Genomic DNA, 18,226 nt, shown 5'->3' with positions numbered 1-18,226 from the left:
AGAGGAAGGGGGGAATTGTGTACACTGTGGGTGGGGGGTTGGAGATAGAGAAACAAAAATATATTTTTTACTTATATTTCGTGAAAATTATTTCATTATCTTTACTTTTTACCCCATCCCCTTTTCGATCGTCATAATTATCAAGAATTTTCGAACGAGAAAATAAATAAATAACGTTGGGTGTGTGTGTGGATTTTGTTAAATATAAATAACGCGACGATGATGTGTCCGTGATCGAGAGGAAAAAACAAACATTTAGATTAACAACTTTCGTTGGTTCGTAAGAGAACAAAAATGGAAGGAGAGAATAAAAAGCAGAAAAATAAAACAAAAAGAAACTTATTTTCCAGAGAATGATTAAGTCGTGGGAGGGTGGTGGTGGGTTTATTTTTTTTGATTTCCGAAGACGATAGCAAAAGAAAAAGTATAAAGAAAAGAGAAAAAAAAAGAGAAAAAAATAAGAATGGTTGGGTTGGAAAAAGGGATCGTAAGACCACGACCATACACATACAACAACAAGATATATCAAATTATTTATAAGCCGTAGCAATAAGCTATCAGAAAGCTATTAAAAGTTTTCGCGATCGCAGAAATAACCTATACGTTCGTCTATATTCCCCTAGGGGGTGATGATCTCACTCCCATAACAACATTTTCCAACATTCCCAAAGCTTTTGCCATAGCTTTACCCACCATCCACCCCCTCACTCACTCCCCAAAACCATTGCACGCGATTCTCTTTTCAAACTACGTTGCAATCTCTCATCATTTATATTTTCTATATTATCTTCTATACTTTTTTGTCTCCGATTCGAATAAACCCGACGTACATTATTATACATAGTAAATTTAAAGTAAAGTGTAAGTGCGGGGGTGTGTATGGGAGTGGGGTGGGGTTAGTTTTATTACGATAATAGATTTAAATAATTGTAATTACTTACTATTGAATATCATTATTTAACAAAATGAAATAATTACAATAATTTTCTTACGAATCTTTTTCTTACCCCCATTTTTCACCCCTACCTTCTTATAAAACCATTCACTTTTGGTATCGTTAGAAAATTTGTTTCTATACCATACGCGAAAGAAATTACATTGGAAATATCGAGAGATCGTAAAAATATCGAAATCGTGACATTTTTTAATACGAGAACCGAACAAAATTCGAGACTTTTACGGGTCGTAGTATATTTTATATATGTTTGTTTGTTTGTTTTTTTCTTTCCCCATACAAATTCTATACTCTTTTTTTCTTTCCTTATTTTTGGTAGCCAGAGTATCGTAGCTTATATATACTCCCATTGGTCGGTCATAATTTCAAAGTTTAGGGTAAGGTCGACGTTTAACGAGAACGAGAGAGTATACGAGAGAAAGAGAGAGAAAATATATGTGTGTGTGTGTGAGAGAATAAAAGAGAGCGTAGGCGCGAAACGAATAATAAAGTCCGCGTGGTCGCGAAAAGAAGGAATATAAATTCGTTGAAGTTAACGGTCCGTAAATTTACGTGCCATCGGAAAATACGCGTTGCACCTACGCGCTATAATTTTTCCGTCTAACGATATACTACCATCAATCCTTCTTCTTCTTCTCTCTCTCTTTCTTGCTATTCGCAAAAGAATACAAAAAAAAAATCATAAAAAAAGAATAACTTGTTAATAATAAATTAATTAAATGACCGAACAGACTACTGATCGTGAATCAATCAAACTATATATGAAACAAAAATGTATTTATTATTAAAAAATAATTTGTATCGTGATATCAAATGTTTTCTTCCCATCTATTGAAAAACAAAATTCGTTTGTTCAATTTTTTTTTAATAATTATCGATACCTACGTGTTACAATTAAAAATGAACATTTCGTAAACTTTTCTTATTGGCATAGTTGAATATAAATTATTTCATTATTGTTGAATTAAATTATTAAATATAATATAAATTATTCAATTTGTTTTTCATTGACAATATATCTAACGTTAAAGTATACGTTAATTTAAATGTAATTATAATTAAATTGAATTGTGTTTTCTTGCATAACGTTATATCGATACTATCTCATTATATCTTAGACGATTTTTAATTAACGATAATAAATTACGTAAACAATTAGTACTTAAATTTATATATAGATAAAAAGAAATGATCGTGTCGTCGTACAACAAATTAATAATATCACAATCGACAATACTTTTTGTCAAATGAAAAATAAAAATCATCATTAAACTGTAATGAAACAAAATGTTAGTGTTAAACTAATTCGATAATTGATTTTTATTTTCATTTCACTTCCTTTTTTTTTCTTTCTCGTATATTCCAACGAGAAAGAGAAAAATGATACTGTTCGTGTATCACACACACACACACATAAGTAGAAACCACCATAGAGAAACAACGTAATACTCGTCTAATATATGTAATAACCAAGAGATCGTTGCTTCGTAATAATAATAAGACGAACACACGTGTTTCGATTATCTTACCGGTCACGGCACTTGCACGCGCAACCTTGAAAATGATAGCTCAACCGGTAATGATATCGTAAATTCTCCCTTTGGAAAGGGCGTTGCTCCCCCTGCCTCCTTCTTCAAAAAAAAAAGAAAAAAGTAACGAAGAAAATGAGCACCGAGAATGAAGATGAAAATGAAAATGAGGATGAGAATAAAAAAATAACAAAAAAGGAAACGGAAAAATAACAACGAAAGAAAGAAATAAGAAAAATAAAACAACAACAACAACAATAATAATAATAATAATAAGAAAAAAATGATTAGACAGAGAAGGAAGAGAAGAAGAAGAAGAAAAAGGGGAGGGAAGAGAGGATAGGTTGAATAAAGAAAAAGAAAAATCGAAAAAAGGGAGAGGAAGGACATTGGAATAGATTTAGGGTATGGAAGGGCGAGAAGAAAGTAAAGTCTAAGGGAAAGTCTAAGGGAAAGTCTCATCCCCATCCCTTTTCCGTCTGTTACTTCGTTTCTCCTCCCCTTTCTTACTTTCTTCGTCATTTTCTCAATATGACCAAACGCGGAAACAAAGTTCGCACCCTCCCCTCCTCCCCCCTGCCCTTTCCCCCATCCATGGGATTGAGATTATGAAAGGAAGACTTTGGCATCGCGATCTTCTCGTTGAATTTCGACACTTTGCTTCTTCTTAGATACCTTTTCCTTCCTTCCCTTTCCCTTTCCTTTCCCTTTTTTCTTTTTAGTCCTTTGCGAATAGATCGAACTTTTCTCCCAAAGGTCCGTCGTCGTTCGTCCCTTCTTCTTCGTCTTTGAGCACGTTTTCACGCACCGATGAAAAGGGAAGAGATGATGGGGGGATGATGGGGGGATGATGGGGGGAGGGGGATGAAGGGAGGAACGGGAAGTAGTACTTCGTTCTCGCGTTAGACCGTAATTAGTCGTGTCTCTCCATGATGGATTAATTCTATACCTCTCGAGTTATATTATATATAATATATAAAGAGATAAAGTAAATGTGTGTGTATATATGTGTGTATATATGTATTTATATATGTAGACGAAAGTTCAAATTCACGACGTTATAATTGGTTAAATTAAATTTTAAATTAGAAATATAAATTTACTTGTATAACATTTAATTAAGTATTATTATTATTATTATTATTATTATTCAATATATCGGCTACGAAATGTTTCATGCAAATGACATATTTTTGATTAATGATTAATATATTCCTATTAAAAAGAATCTACATGTTATATATATATATATATTGATAATCATTTTTATTTTTATTTCATTCATATATATTGTATTATATGATGATTATAATTTAATAACGCGTGTTAGATTCGTTATTGGAATAATTTAATACATTATTTAATATTATATAAATATTTATGGGTAGAAAAATTAGTTGAAATTGATATTATATTCGATATTTGGCTAATACATACATTTTATTAAGAGATGGATTGTAAAATCGTTCGAATGAAATTTAATGAAATTTATAAAAAGAAATAAATAAAGAAAGAGAGAGAGAGAGAGATAACAGTGACGATGTTACGAGCCCTTGTAACTTTAAAGCCAGTAACACACTTGAAAAGTTCTTTCTAAATCCCATACGCGTGCCAACGAGTAGATATATAACCATGAAAAGCTTTCTCTTTCTTTGACTTTTTTTTATAACATAGTCTTCGCATTTCGTCGTTGTACTAGCTCGTGAACTGTGAGATGAACGAGAAAGGGAGTCTTCGTATTTTAAGGGACAACGAGTAAAAGAATAGCAGTGAGAAGAAGAAGAAAAAGAAAAAAAAAAAACTAGAAGTATCCGAACGTTGGGATTCCTTCGACAAAAAATACAAACACCCTCCCCCCACCCCACCCCTCCCCTCCCTCTTCATCTTCTTCTTCTTCTATCGCGTATATTTCCTCAATTTAAAGTAAAAAGGAAGAAAAGATAAAAATATAAATAAAGTAAGAAAGAATATTTTCAAGTGTATCTATATATTTATACATACGTGGACCTTGTTCCCTGATAAAAAGAAAATAAGGGACAAATATAAAACCGTGAGAAATATGTTCAAGTATATCCATCTATTTCCACTCTAACTCATATTTTTCCATCTCAACACCGATTACCAATGAGATATCTCCCGTTTCAAACGGAAATATCACTTTTGCTTTGACTTACAAATATATAAGTATATAAAAGAAAATAAAAATACGTAGGTACTACTACTACTACTACTATGAAACAGATATTTATTTTTTTTCCACGAGTCATAACTATTTTTCCATAAACAAAATACCCCATAGTAAATAATATTCCAAAGTCTGTAAACATGATAAAATCTCGCGAATAAATAGAACACCCGAATATTTCGGCTTGGTATACGAAAAAAGAAATGTGTTTTTTTTTAGAGAGAACGAAGTTACATTAATTTTATATAAAACACAAAATAAAATATTTTTACAAACATAATACATAATACATTAATAAATCATCGATCATATATGCAACTTAGAAATAAATTTAATGACTGGGCATTAAAATTTGTCGCCGAACGAGAAAATACTTTTAAAATTTAAAAACAAAACCACAAAAGAAAAAAACAGAAGAAAGGTGAAAGATAGAGATAGACAGTAAAGGATAGAAAGAAAGAGAGAGAGAGAGAGAGAGAGGATAATAATGAAGAGTGGTTTAGGTGACGCTTCAACGACGAGAAGGACAATGTCAGCATTCTCCCAGGTTCTTCTTCTACTCCTCCCACCCCTCCTACTTCCTTCCCCTTTTCGTCTATCGTCGTCATAAGTTTCTTCCAGGAGTACTGGGAGACCCTTGAACTCCCGTAAGGAAGCTGCCACCGACGACGACAACTACGACAACGACGACTAGGAAGAAGAAGAGACCTAAAGGGTTGGCGGGGGTGGGTTGAACAGGGGGAGTCTTCTGAGTTAGTCCCGTAAGGTGAAGTTTTGCACACACGTGTTTCGCGTTTCTCACCGGCTGCTTTATTAAGCTGAGACACCAACCCTTCGCAATGGAAAAGGGGTGGTGGTAGAAGGAGAAGAAGAAGAAGGGGAAGAGAAGTAGAAGAAAGAAAGAGAGAGAGAGAGAGAGAGAGATAGAATGAGAGGATTTTCAGAAAGCAAGTACACCACCACCGTCTTTGTTGTAGGTCCAAGGTTTTGATGGTGGTGGTAGTGGTGGTGGTGGTGGTGGTTGCCTTCGAGCCACAGCACGCCAGTAGGGAATCCACTTAAACCGAGTTTACGACGAAAGGATGGATGTTCGAAGAGAATATAAGAGAGAGAGAGAGAGAATGGGCCTAGAAAAGGAAGAAGGGAAACTCTAGGATAGTGCAGGTCTTGCTTTATCGTTTGTTAAGTCCATCGCGATTAGTGTTCCTCGTTGGTTCCACCCTCGTCTTAACTTTAAATGCTTCTTCCGAAAACTGACAAAGAAATAATGTCTCCTGAGAAGCCACCCCCACCTTCCTCCCGCCACCTTAAAAATTTGTCTAATTATTAACGTTTACCTTTTTAACGATACGATTTATTATCATTATTATTTTTATATTGTCGATATTATTTTACGTTTAATCGATTGCTAATTCGAGTAAATCGCACAAGTGTATTATAATACCGGGTTTATAAAGTTCGAGAATAAACTTTGATATTAGAATATTTAAAAAGGAAATGATATACGCACACATATATGCATATTTTCTTGATAGAATGTCAATAACGAAGTTGATAGTCGTTTTATACTCCCTGACAAACAGGAATAATAATTCATTGCATCGATATTCAACACGAATTTCCTATATATATCTATCTAAAAATACAATGAACGATTGTATTTAAAAATTGAAAGTAAAAAAAAGAAAAAGAAAATAAAATGATCGGTCAGTAAATGGCAATAATTGTTATTTAATTCGTATCGATGACCCAAAAAACAAAAAAACAAAAAAAAGAACTGAGATTACAGTGGAATCAACTGCACGCTATCCGTTTTCCTGTTATAAACTTGGATGTGACAATAAATAACTAAAAGTAATCGAATCTTTTGCCATTCGTTAGCGAAAAATACATCATATTTATATAAAATTCCAAACGACGTGAAAAGGGAATGAAATGGTGGGGAAAGGGGAGGAGGAGATATTCGAAAGGGATTCATTGGGATAAATTAATCGATTCGATCAATCTTCATTGGTGAATTTCGATTGTATCACGTGGCTCCATCTGCTAGCGCATTCCGGAAGTTGCGTACTTTTTTTTTTTTTTTTTTAAGAACCATCCTTCAAATATTTGCCTAATAAAGTGAATTAAAAACAAAATATTATATTCCATCAATATTATTTAAGTAATATAAAATATCCAATCAAATATAATATAACAATGTTTAATCGAAAATAAATATTAAACTCGTTGAACGGTTAACGAGATAAATCGAACGAACGAAAAGGTGAGAAGATTTTGTAATTTGTCTAAAAATAAATCTAGAAAATAAATAAATAAATGCGGTTGAAAACGTATTGAAATGTCACATTATTCTATATAAAAAATATATAATATTCATCATATATAAAATTGGCTATATTAAGATATACATAGGTAAAAATAGGTATGCACGAAATGTCGGTAGATTTGGTGTTAAATTCGACCCCGTAAAAGAAATCAAAAATAGACATAGATAGATAGAAATAGGCGACAATTTTAAATAAATGATTTGCACATCTGAAAAATTTCAAAAAACTAAACTATTTGTAAAGAATCCACGTGACACAAATTTAATTCTATTTCGTAAGATTGAATTTAGGATTCAGTTCAAAGAGAGAAAAACACAAAATTAGTCGAACTAGACACTTTTATGAGTAGCTGCTGCTACATTAAGAGGCCGATGACAACGACGAGAAATGAAGGAAGGAAGGAAGGAAGGAAGGAAGGAAGGAAGGAAGGATACGAGGAGGAGGACAGACAGGGCTAAACTTTGTCATAGTTGGTTATCGTTTAACACGTAGAGAGCTGTTCGGTTAAATAAAATGACTCAGCGTGTTAAGCTACGCCCCATGGTGAAGGAAGTTTCAAATTTAAAGCGACGTTTGCCGAAACTATTAATCGATAACTCGGAACAAACTCGAGGATAGTTGAAAAACTTGTTTAACGCTTGTCTATCTATCTATCTATCTCTATCTCATTCTATCTAATATACTAAATATCTTTCATGTAATTGTAAAAGAAACAAAACAACAAAATGAAACATAAAAATAAGAAAGGGGGTTGGAAGGAGTGGATGGGGAGAGCTGGAGGGGGGAGAAAAAAGTCGTATCGATTTTTAATTAAATAAATCAACGCTTTTCCAGGGTTAAAACCCTCTCCCCTCTCTCTCTTTCTTTCTCTCTCTTTGTCTCTCTTTAACTTAGAAACGCTCGGTAAATTTTGTAGTAGAAAGCTGCTGCTGCTGTTACTACTGCTGCTGCTGCTTCTTCTTCTCCTTCTTCTTCTTCTTCTTCGATATACCCATATAAATCTTTCTCTATTCTCTCTCTTTTTCGCAAGAGAGAATTTTCTAGAGGAGAAAGAGGCGGTGCCGTGCAGTGCCGAGTGCATCGATCGACCGTTTCAAAGCGAGTCAAAGGGAAAAAACTTTTCTCTCTTCGCGAGAGAAAATCCTAACGGGAACGTTAATATCGCGAAAAAACTATCGACGAAAAAACTTTTCTAGGCTTCCTCTCTCTCTCTCTCTCTCTCTTGGTATTATTTTGTTTGGTTCTTTTTTCTTTCTTATCTAGAAAAATTAATTCCACATATGAACACGCGTAAAACTAATTATTTTTCTATTTTTGACGAAGATATACAGGGATTCTTTTTCTTTCTTTCTACGAAGAAAACATTTTAAGTATACGTGTCGTTTTATAATATAATGTTACAAGAATGTATCAAGATTTTTCGAAATAAAGAATAAAAGAGAAAATGATAAATGCAATGAACGCGGAGAATGAATTTTGTTATCCGTGCAGAGAAAGCTTTTTGGTTCACCGATCCCACCGATTTTTGCTCGCTCGGAAACCACCCTTTTTCAAAACTAATTCTAAACTAGTCAGACCGAGAAAATGTAGATTTTCTCCTATGGAAAACATGAAATTTTTGATTTTCCGCTCATCTCGTAAAGTGAAATCATCGACGTTAGTTTTCTCGTTTGATACGTTAATCCAAACATTTCAAATCCGAAACTTTCTACTTGCGAATTTCGGTGGTAACATTTAACGCGATAAAATTCTTCCATATTTTTACCTTCCTTCCTTCCTTCCTTCCTTCCTTTTGTTGAAAATCCGACTGGAAGTACGAATTTAAATAATAAAATTACGTATTCGCGGGGTGTCTCGAAATCAACTTTATAAAGAGACAAGTATAACAAAATGGAACAAAATAAATATCAAATAATTATCAATATTACGAAAAATGTGTCTCCAGTTACGATATCATTAAAAAACAAAAAGAAACAATGATTCTAAATATCTATACATTGCATTATACTCTCCAACTAAAGTATTCAATTCAAGTAAGTACAAATAAACGAATCTAATTGTAAGATAAAAATATATATATAGAAATAATTTGGTAGATAGTTTTCAATCATTATCCTGGAAGAAAAAAAAAGGAAAAAAGGAAGGTAAAAAAGAATCGATAGAAAAATCCAGGTATATAATGTAATTTGTCTCGGTTATCTCCAGACAATCTTTTCATTTCGTAGAAAGCAATTTGGTATAACGGTAATCAGTGTGTTCCATCCTTCATGGTAATATTCTCTTTCCTCTGATTCCCTATGTCGGTGGTAATAGAAAAGTATCGTGGCAGGAAGAAGGAAATATATCAGCTATCATGTCGGCATCGTACTACTGCACTACACTACACTACTACTATACTACTATACTACTATATAACGTTGTTCTCGTATCATTATCGTCGAGGTTTACGATAGGCTTCTTGCTTTCCTACAGTGCACGATCGCATTCAGAACAATATCTAATTCCAGCGTTGTTGGCAGAAACCTAAAGGCTCTTGGCACGTTGTCGCTCTTCTAAACGTACCCTTCAAACAAGCCACCCCCGCTCACTCACCCTTTTCTATCCACCCCTCCCCATCTATTTCGCATACTATTCGGCCGATCACTTTCGTACAATGGTGATAACGCACACCCGTTAGAATTTCATTTGAAACGCTAATTATTTTACGAATTTCATTTTTCTTTCTTACCAATTTATTTTCTCGTAAAATTATTATTATTATTATTTTATTATTATTTTTTTTTATTTTTAATTTAAGCAAAGAAATAAATATAGACGAAATTATGACGTGGAAATTAGTGATATTAAATCTGTACATTATTTTTTATTAAGTTTAACACTTCGTGTATAACTATTCAAACAATTATGATATCGCGGTTTGTTGTTTTTTTAAAAACACTCGTGAGAACTGAAAGAAAATGTTATATAATAGTTATGGATGTTCTCTCTGTATCGAACCGAACTGAATCAAACCAAATCGAATCGCGTAACCGATTCCAGTATCCGAAAAATAATAGTTATAGAAACAAAATGGAACACGGATATATAACATCGTTTTTAAAGAACCAAAATTTAAATCTATATGAGCCAGAACCATAACAGTTTGATCCTATTTTTTATTTTTTTTTTTTTATTATTAAGGTGCTCATAACTGTTTCAAGTCAGAAATCGAAATATGACAGTTTGAAACAGTTATTTTGCGGAACACCGTTTCAACAACCCCTGGCTCTATTATATATGTACATACAAATTAGAAACTTTATAAAAGAATATCAAACAAAATATTCGAAAGTTGTGCTCATTTATTTCCCTCCCCCCATTCCCACCGAAAGATTTATCAAATTATTTTCCGCAAAAACTTATTCTAGCTCGACGAGTTGTTATCCATTATCTTATATCTATCCCTCGTAATATTTTATTTTAAATCGAAGATAACAAGTTAACTGTTCGTAATATTTTCACGAAAACTCTTATGCACTAAAAAACTATTTCTTTTTATTGAAAAGAAAAAAACCCTGCGAATAATGTAATAACAATAAATATATTATGTTACTTTAAATTTTCTACGTAAAAAAAACTTTCATATCAATGAAAAATAATATCGATGAATTGTTACATTTTTACCCCATAGAAAAAAAAACATTGCATTACGAGTATATATATATATTAGTAGTAACTCTGAATAAATATAAACTCTTATGCACAAAAAACTATTTCTTTTTATTGAAAAGAAAAAAACCCTGCAAATAATGTAATAACAATAAATATATTATGTTATTTTAAATTTTCTACGTAAAAAAAAAACTTTTATATCAATGAAAAATAATATCGATGAATTGTTACATTTTTACCCCATAGAAAAATAAAACATTGCATTACGAGTATATATATACTCTAAATAAGAATTTCACGTGTGTATTATTTTATTTGTATATACTCTGAATAAGAATTTCACGTGTGTATTATTTTATTTTGTTGTTTGAAGAAAATCCCTGGTGTGTCGAAAATAATTTGAAACTTTTGAGATTATGCATCGGTAAGGAGAGACAACGCGTATCTACGACGAAAAGAAAAGGAATATGATAGAAGGAATGAGATCTCCTACGTCGTCGTCGTGTATGTAAGAGTTAACACCCCCCGCCGTTGCTAAAAGACCGAAATAAAGTTGTGTAGCGTACGAGAAACACAAAAAGAGAAAGATAAAGAAAGATAGAAACACCAGGAGAGATGTTTTCCCTTTCTCAATCTCGCAGTTCGGTGTCTTGAATTTCGAGCACATTCTATTCTTCTATTTCTCTTATTCTGTCTGTCTGTCTGTCTGTCTGCCAGTTTCTCTCTCGTTCACCAACATGCCATAACTTTCTAATAACTGTCAGTGACAGAGTAGTGGCGCTTGCTTGTACAGAGAGAAACCGAAGGAAAAGACTCGGGGGGGATGATTTCCACGAGAGATGGTCGCGAGATTAATTCGAATTTCATCGTCGTCGTAGTTTTCGTTTTCGTAGTCCGTGTCTTCCAAGTTGCACGCATTTTCCGTGGCTTTTACTTTTCTCTTATCACTATGGTTGAAAGAAGAGAACGAATAGTAGTAGTAGTAGTAGTGGTAGTTTCAACCTTTTCTTTCTTTCTTTCTTTCTTTTTCGTTGTAAGCGACACTCAAAACTTACAGAGAGAGAGAGAGATAGATATAAACCGAGACGATGTAATGACAAAATACGGCGAAACTTTTCCTCTACATTTCTAACGTCGTCTAGTAAACGAACACCGATAAAAGGAAGGAAAGCTTGGAAAACGAGAAACAGAAATATATGTCGCGTACCCCTTTTTCTCCTTGTTTCAATTTATTATTACAGTTACGTTAATAGAACAGATTTTATGTACGCTAAATGTGCAATTTTGAAAACAACGATATCTTATGGTTTTTTTTTCTTATGTGAATTTTTGGTATAACGTTAACATTATGATTCATCTAGTTAATGTATCATCACCTATTACAATCGTATATCGCACATTTTCTTCATACGTTTATCTTTCAACGTTCGAAACTATCTTACGTTTGTTATTTACCTTTTTTTTTCCTCCCTCGTACGAATGTCTAACTACGTTTCTAATATACGCCGGTAATGTTCCAGTGTTCGAACGTTTTACCTTTAGTCGTGGAACACTTTGTTTACATTTCTTTTGATATACGTCATGCGATGTTAAAAGAAATAGAAAAAGAAAGAACAAGAGAAAGAGTACGAATAGTTAAATAGAGAAAAGAATTAGAAACAAATATAATACGTATTCTTTATATTCTATCTATCTAATTACATCTCAAATGAAATTGATATCCTATGCATTTAAAATTCGCGTGTAATGATATCGAAAAGTAAACGTGTATTAATTTAAATGTTTTAAATTAATAATATTAAATTTATATATCAAAATCATGATATATAAATCGAATAAAAAAAAGCTAAAAAAGAAACTTTCTAAACCGACTTAAATATTTTATCAAATTGTTTTTTTTTTTTTTCTTGCGTTACAATACGATATATAAGTATCGATACGAAGATTAATTAAACGATAAATAAAAAAAATACAACGACTAAAAGATCAGATGAACGAATAATGTAAAAAACGATAACGGAATCATCCTGACATTACTTTTCTATGAATTCAACGAGAATCGCTAAAAATTTGATCTCCGCGATAGGGGGTGGGGACGAGGGGGTTGTTTATTCTCGCTTTCGTTGAGAAATTAAACCTGAGAATGAGAAAGAGTTCTGTACGAGAGAAAGAGAGAGAGAGAAATAGGTGATGATTTCGAAGCTGTTTTTTTTCGTATCGCGTTACGCGAACTTCCGCTTGGAGGATTGTGTTCTACCCTCTCTTAATCTCCGCGAGGAACTTCAATTTATTTGCTTTGCCATCTACGAAGTTCTCTTTTTGTTTCTTTTTGTTTCTTTTTGTTTCTTTTTCTTTTTCCACCTTTCGTTGGCTGCAATCTCTTTCTCTTTCTCTTTCTATCTCTTCCTCCTTCCCTGTTTTCATTCTCCATTTCTTTCTTTATTTCTTTCTTTTTTTTTTCATAGCAACCCCCTTTCAGTATCCGGAATTGGATCCGTAACGTCGAAATATCGCATTACGTTTACCCGCAAGAATACAAAAAAGAAACAAAAAAATCGTTCTCCGAAGTCGCGCGAATTCGATCGACCCCCCCTGCTACTACACACCATCCACACCCCCCCCACACGCACACTCACAACAAAAGTTGGATATCTTTGTATCTTTTCTTTTCTTTTTTTGGATCTAGTTTTATGGAGTTATTTTGATCAAAAATGTTACATACATCGAATATACTTTTTTTAAATACTATTGAAAATGCAATAAAATTATACAAAGGATTTTCTATTACTCGATTTAATCCTTATTCTTTCTTAATTTTATAGATATTAAGAAATAACAAAATTGATTGAAGAAAAATAGAATTGGCTTGACCAGAATAATTAATTTAAATGTCTACGAGATAAAATACGAAACTAAGAATGAAATTCAAATGAAAATCTGATATATTTTTATAAACAACGATATTGGATATTAAAAATTAAAATTAAAAAAAAGAAAAGAGAGGGAGAATGAGAATCTTTTTTTAAATGTAACGAAAGAAATGCGAATTTTATAGTGGGAGGAAGAACCAAAGTGACCGATCATCCCTATTTCTTCTTTTTTTTTCTATTTTATTTTTTTGTTCTTGTCGCTAGTTAGTCGAGCCTTTCTCTCAAAGAATATTTCAAAGTCCATTTGAAAGTTTAAGAATGATGCTTCCTCTTCTCTCTTTTTACCTTTTAATAATATAAAGTCGTCGTCCTATATTTCAAGAAGAATAAGTTGCTTTGTACGTAATACTACGTTGCTCTTTAAGAAAGTACATGAAACTTTACTTAAAAAGTATATATATATATATATATATCTAATCGATTTTGTCTTTCTATAATATCTAAGAAAATTAAACGAAGCTATTTTCATTTGATTTCATTTGATTCGATTTGATTTTGTTGTTGAAACAAAAGAACAAAAATTGATAACAAAATTAACGCGAGTAATATTATATATATAATATATAGTAATTTATAAAAATAAATAAATATAATTTAATATTATATTATTTAATTAATTTAATAAATATAATTTAATTAAATTGAACTTACAAAAATAAAAAAATAAATAAATAAATAAATATATAGTATATTATATATAGTAGTAGTTTGTTGTTGAAACAAAAGAAAAAAATTGATAACAAAATTAATAAAAAAATTAATTAATTATTAAAAATTAAATATAATTTAATATTATATTATTTAATTAATTTAATAAATATAAAAATATATATATTATAAAAATAAATAAATAAATAAATAAATAATATATAATATATTATATATATAGTAATATTATAGTATTTTAAATTTGATTTCGCACGTGCATTGTGTGTTGGTCATGTAATACGAATATTTAATGATATACGAGAAAATTTACCGCATATGCATATCGCAAAATTCCTATTCGTTAATAAATATTCGATATCGTATTAATCGAACGCGAAATGTTTTCCGTCTGAAGTCGTAAATTAACATACATCAAAGTGAACTCTTAAAATGCACAATCTCGTTACATTTTTTCTTCCAATGCAAATATTCCATTCACAAGAGTATCAATGGACAGATTGATATTCAATAAAATATAATCATGCGTGTGAACATTAATGAATAATCGTCGAATATAAAAATTATATTTCTTCGCGTTATATAAACGAAAGTAAAGAATTCAAATGTAAATAATTTCGAATACTTTTATACTGAATTATAAAATACTTTTCTTTTTAAATATTATGTAAAAAAGAAAAGAAAATTAAAACATTTGTTTTAAGCGTTTATTCTTAAATTAATCAATCAATTTGTTATTTAAAATTTGAGGAAGGAGAAAGAAAGAAAGAAAGAAAGAAAGAAAAGATGATCCTCTTTCTCAGGGAGATAAAATTCAGATACGAGATTTTGGAAAGACGACCCTTAGAAAAAGGGTTCTTCTTTTCTACCTTCCTGCCACACCACGAATACCACGATTCTTCTTCTTCTTCTTCTTCTTCTTCTTCTTTTCCTTTCTCAATTTTACTCGTTCAAATTTCAAAGGGCAAAGGTCAAAAAGCTATCCCATTTTTCCACACGCGAAACTTATACCCATTTTCTATCTTTTATATCCAATTTCTATCGATATAATATACGCGAAATGTTCAATCGTAAAAATTGAAAAAAAAGAAAAAAAAATTCTTTAGCGTATCTCGCGATCATAAAGTAAAATTAAAATTAAAAAAAAAAAAAGGTTTGACCAATTTTTAACATATACGTTCTCCCAGTAATATGCTTGTACTTTAAACGACGAGTTTTTAAAACGAGAATATAAAAATAGCAAAGAATCATCGAACGTTCTCTTTTTTCGCAAAGTAACAAAATAATAATAATAATAATAATAATAAATAAAAATGAAAACGCAAAAGCGAAAAGAGGAAAGAAACTAACGTTTCATGTTTTTAAAAAAAGAAAAGAGAAAAAAAAGAAAAAGAAGGCACAAAAGTCGTTCCCATTGCGAACAATTTTCTTTTTCTTCTTCTTCTTCTTTTTATATCCCTTTTTCTTTAATCTTTTTTTCGTTTAAAGGGTAAAGAACGGTAAGCGGTATATTAAAAAAGAAAAAAAAAAGAAAAATACTTATATAGGGAAATAAAGAGAAAAGAAGAGTGAATAAGGGTAGCAAAGAGAAAGATAAAGAGAAAGAAAAGTAAAGAGGTCACGTGGGAGAATTTGAAAGCGCGTGCAAGTGTATTTCTCACGCGCTTTGAACACACGGTACATATCTCACCTAACCACCCACCCACCCACCACCCATCGTTCCACTGATTCAAACACTTCGAAAAGTTAAATTTCCGGTAAAATGAGCTTTTAGTTTCGACTACACGATAGACCATTTCCCTGCTGCAATTACTACTACTACTACTATTACTACGTTAACACCCGTTATAACAAATATAAACTATAAAACGTGTAAACGTACGTACGAGTAGTCACGTGTACGCGTGTATTATTTAATCGTCGTTGGTACAACGAAACATAGAAATAATTAAGAACGAAATTAACTGTGTTTTTTTCTCGTTTGTTTATAAAGATATTACGATGACAAATTGTTGTTAAAAAACATACCAATAAAATGTCGGAGCCGACGGCTTGTCACAATTCGCTAACAGCACATTTTCTTCTACTTTTTGTAACTTTACCGAACTCGATATGCTCGTTGAATACTTTTTCTAAAGTAACACAAGTAGAGACGAATCTAAATAAGACTCGTCTTACATTCTTCGAAGATCCTTCGGCAAAAACGTGTAAAGCTTCGTCGAGAGAATCACTATAATAACCTCACTACGTTTTAAACAATTTCTTCCAAATACGAATAACTTTTTTGTTTAAACGTTTTCTCAAAACATATTTATCACAAGTTTTCACGTATCACTTCGAAGAGGAAAACAACCAAAAAATCCAAAGAAAACCAAACTCCTTTTCTCATTCGACGATAATATCTTCTCACACATCCATGCACTTATTTTCTCACGAAGAAATAAAATAATAATAATAATAATAAAAAGAAAGAAAAGAAATATATATATATATATTAACAAAATGTTGCAACGAGAAAACCAAAAGAAAAAAAAAAACGAAAAAGAAATTAAATATTAAATCCTAAGTAGATAATTAATCTTGCATATATTCATTTTATTTTATTTCTTCTCGGTGTTACGTTACGTATTATAAACCAACACACACCACTATATTCGTATACTTTCCGTTCGCGAACGATACACGCGCGTTACGAATGATACAATCGAGTATATAATTTTATTTTATTTGGAGAAATGATCGACGCTAACAGTACGACGGCGCGCAGCACACTGTTGCTCCGAGTGAGGGTCGCTGGCACCGACTCCGGCCGGTTTATCCCCACCACCGACGCGAGCGTCACGTTGCCAGTTTTCCCCCACTACTCGGCACCGCGACGGCGGAGAAGCGTTGATTCGAATCTCTCCCTTTACCCCCACTCCTTCCTCACCGATCACACAGTCAGTCAGTCAGTCACAGAGGACACATACATATATACATATATATATACACGGTGTGCAAATGTACACACGTATACAAATTCTCCCTATTTCTTTCTCTCTCTCTCTCTCTCTCTCTCTCTCTTCATACTTTTTTCTAGGTACATATATACAATACTAGAGTAAAGGGAGAGGTAGAAGAAGAGGAAAGGGTCGTACGTAACGTTCCTTGCGTTTTCTATGCGCCGAGGAGGGTCACCCGAAACGATCTCGTCCAACTATGGCAAGGGAAAGGGACCAGAGTGTGACAGAAAAAAGGGAAAGAAAAAATGAAAAGGGGAAAAAGAGAGTGCGAGAGAGAGAGAGAGAGAGAGAAATTTTCACTCGTGAAAAGTCCTTCCTTTCGTCTTGGCTATTATTGGTCTGCACAGTGCTGCACCCTCGTGACGAGATACGCCCGTTCGGAGTTTGCGCCAGCCAAAGGGATGAAAAACCCTTATTCGTCTTAAGTCATCAGTCTAATAACATTTATATTATCATTTCGGTGTATTATATCGTTTTATTATTTCTATTTGATAAAAATGTGTTTCAAGCGATACGAAATAAAATCCGATTGCAACGGGGTTTATTTCTGTAAACGTGCTTGTGAAATAATTGATCATCTATCGGAAGACGAGAAACGTCACCAGGATAATTCCGGTGTTTGTCAGGTTATTATAAAAATTCTCATAAAACATTGACGTAATCGTCTCTATTTCGTTATTCCTTTATCGATCAAACGATATATAATAATAATAATGATTTGATCTATTTCGAATTTACGGAAGGAATTACGATAAATAAAGACTGTGTATTTATATACGAAAGACCGACTTAAAGAATTTCGAAAGCTTTTTCATCCCCATTTTAATAAATAAATTTGTTCTTTCTTCCTTTTTTTCTTATTTTTATCGTAATTAATTCGTGATTCAAATTGAACAATAATTTTTTTAATACAAACGATACATTAGATATTCTTTTTACGTAAAAACATTTATTCTAAAAGAAACGTTCTCGACGTGA

The 18,226-nt window shown here is 32.0% G+C and overlaps 1 protein-coding gene across 1 annotated transcript in view; it reads right to left on the bottom strand.

Moving 5' to 3' along the window:
• The window catches only part of LOC122517850 (POU domain, class 3, transcription factor 3-A), a 119,753-nt gene extending 103,376 nt beyond the window's left edge, over nt 1-16,377 (bottom strand). The window contains exon 1 of the mRNA XM_043636447.1: nt 16,275-16,377. The gene's annotated coding sequence lies outside the window, so the exon portion shown is untranslated. The remainder of the gene's footprint in view (nt 1-16,274) is intronic.
• Nucleotides 16,378-18,226: the final 1,849 nt, after the last annotated feature.

Source organism: Polistes fuscatus, unplaced genomic scaffold, assembly GCF_010416935.1.
Source record: "Polistes fuscatus isolate 324 unplaced genomic scaffold, CU_Pfus_HIC Scaffold21, whole genome shotgun sequence".
Classification (NCBI taxonomy): Eukaryota; Metazoa; Arthropoda; class Insecta; order Hymenoptera; family Vespidae; genus Polistes; species Polistes fuscatus.
Note: the sequence above shows the minus strand (reverse complement) of the source record. Positions and strands in the feature narration are given on the sequence as shown.